Source organism: Echinops telfairi, unplaced genomic scaffold (genome assembly GCF_000313985.2).
Source record: "Echinops telfairi isolate 266 unplaced genomic scaffold, ASM31398v2 ScPeMD7_7469;HRSCAF=8507_1, whole genome shotgun sequence".
In the NCBI taxonomy this organism is placed as follows: domain Eukaryota; kingdom Metazoa; phylum Chordata; class Mammalia; order Afrosoricida; family Tenrecidae; genus Echinops; species Echinops telfairi.
Genome location: NW_022111373.1, coordinates 44,297,831 through 44,299,986, shown reverse-complemented (window position 1 = coordinate 44,299,986; position 2,156 = coordinate 44,297,831). Strand labels below are relative to the sequence as shown.

Here is a 2,156-nt window from a genome sequence, read left to right as displayed (position 1 = left end):
TTTTATTCTTTTACTTTTAAAACAATGCTGTTATTCTTTAGGGGAGCTTAAGGCCTCGTCTTTCTCCCTCAGCTAGTGGTTTCCAACTGCTGACTTGTGGTTAGCAGTTCATAACCACTGTCACCAGGGCTTCTTGGGTGGTGGTGGGCCTGGGGGGTGGGGTGCTGTTCAGATTTTCCAAACCCTGGAAGTGTTTCCCCTGGGCCTTTGCACCTGGCAGGATGCGGAGGAGAGAGAAACCTTTGTGCTCCTGAGCAGGAGGGTCGACTGAGCTGAACAGAGCAGGGGTGGACCATGGGCTCTAGGGCTGAGCAGGCTGCCACAGGGACAAGAGCAGTAAGAGCAGTAGTTTGGAAGGTGGGGGACAAGTGACTCCCAGCTTTAGGTGCACTCCTTAGGCTCAGCCTCACGCTCCTGGCAAGTGGGCCCAGCCCATCCTCGGTAACAGTGGCACCTGAAGGCCTCCAAAGCTCCAGGGGCACCATCTGGCTGCAGATGCAGAAAGGCTTCCAGCTGCTCCCGGTCTCACTGGGCGCAGCGCCCATGACCATGGCAGCGCTGGTGACTGCAGGCCACAACTGCCCTGGTCACGTTGATCACGTAGGGGCCCCAGGGGCCCACCAGGTAATGGTGGAGACGCCAGCATTCTTCCTTGGATCGGGAGAGGCTCAGGTCCCCCCAGAGCACCACATCAGCAGCACCCAGCGGCACGCTCACCCCCATGGTCTGCAGGAGCTCCTTCTGGGACAGGAACCTCCCTGAGTCTTGGCGTGTGAGGCGGGCATAGGCCAGGACAGGCAGTGGGTACAGGTGGCCAGTGCGGGCCACACTGAAGGCTTCTTCCAGGCAACGCCGGACATGGGAAGTGGGCAGGTGGCAGTCTGGGTGGGAGGTAGATGCTGGGGAACAGGGCACTGGAGGCAGCCCACAGCCAGTGCAGCTGCCTGTTTCGGGCAAGCGTGGCTGCATGGCAGCGGCCGGTGTATTTGGAGGCCACGCTGTGCCAGGCATTACCACAGGCTGGGAAGCAATAGAAGCCCCATAGCCCATGAGGCCGAAGGGCCCGGCCCAGGCGCAGCATGCCTTCCATCAACACACGGGCTGCCTGTTCGAAGCCAGCATGGGCCTCATGGAGCTGTTCCTCGGGGTCCAGGTCGGGGAACACCTGCCGTGCCCAAGCTCTTGAGGCTGCCCAGTAAACCCGCCGGCGGTCCCAATTCCCAGTCCAGAGTGGACACCACTCCTCCCAGTCCAGCACTGCCGGGCCAGCAAAGCCAGGGTCCAGGCTGTGGCGGATCTGACAGGCAGCCCATGCCAGGTGTCGGTGGAGGGGCACAGCCTGGGGGATGCCACCATGATGAGCTATGCCCCTAGGTCCAAAGTAGGGGTAGAGGCCAAACTGATTCTTATAGAAGATAGTGATGTTCTGCCCTTGGAGGCGTTGGCCACAGTTGGCTGTGATGCCCAGGGCCTCGAGTGGCAGGCGTGTGCTGAGGGAACGTTCCACAGAACGGAGAAAGGGCACTCAAGGGCCCCCAGAGAAGCCTGGCCACGACTCAGGCATAGTGCCACTCCTAGCACCAGGGCCAGGTGATGATCGTGCCCCAGGGGTAGAAACATCTTGACGCTGGGCTCTGGGATGCGCCGCGTCCACTCTCTGCCCGCCTAGCTCAGGATCTCGCTCTGGTTTGGACTCCTCCGTTCGCCTGTCCGCTCTGGTCCCCAGCGGTCCGGCGGACACACCGCAGTCTTCGGCGCCAGCAATTCACGACCAGGTCCTGGCGTCGTCCCTGGACCCAGGCCCCGCGGGCCCGGCCTCGCTTTTCAACATTTTAAAGACATTTTCTGGAGTACTTTTACCTAATGCAAAGTTTCATTTGATCTCTTGATTGATACTTTTCCACAAGCATTGATGGTAAATACAAGTAAGACAAAATCCTTGATAATTTTGATATTTCTCCATTTATCATTTGTGAGAATTTGGGTTTTCTTTATATTGAGTTGTACTCCACACTGGAGTCTGCAATTCTTGATCTTCATCAGCAAGTGCTTCAAGTCTCCTCACTTTCAGCAAGCAAAGTTTTGTCATCTGCATATATCAGGTTGTTAATAAGCCTTCCTACAATGCTAATTCCCTTCATATAATCCAGTTTTTC

At 57.3% G+C, this 2,156-nt stretch overlaps 1 pseudogene; it reads right to left on the bottom strand.

The window, feature by feature from the left end:
* Window positions 1-381: 381 nt before the first annotated feature.
* Window positions 382-1,620, bottom strand: LOC101644464 (annotated as a pseudogene).
* Between the last annotated feature and the right edge of the window lie 536 nt (window positions 1,621-2,156).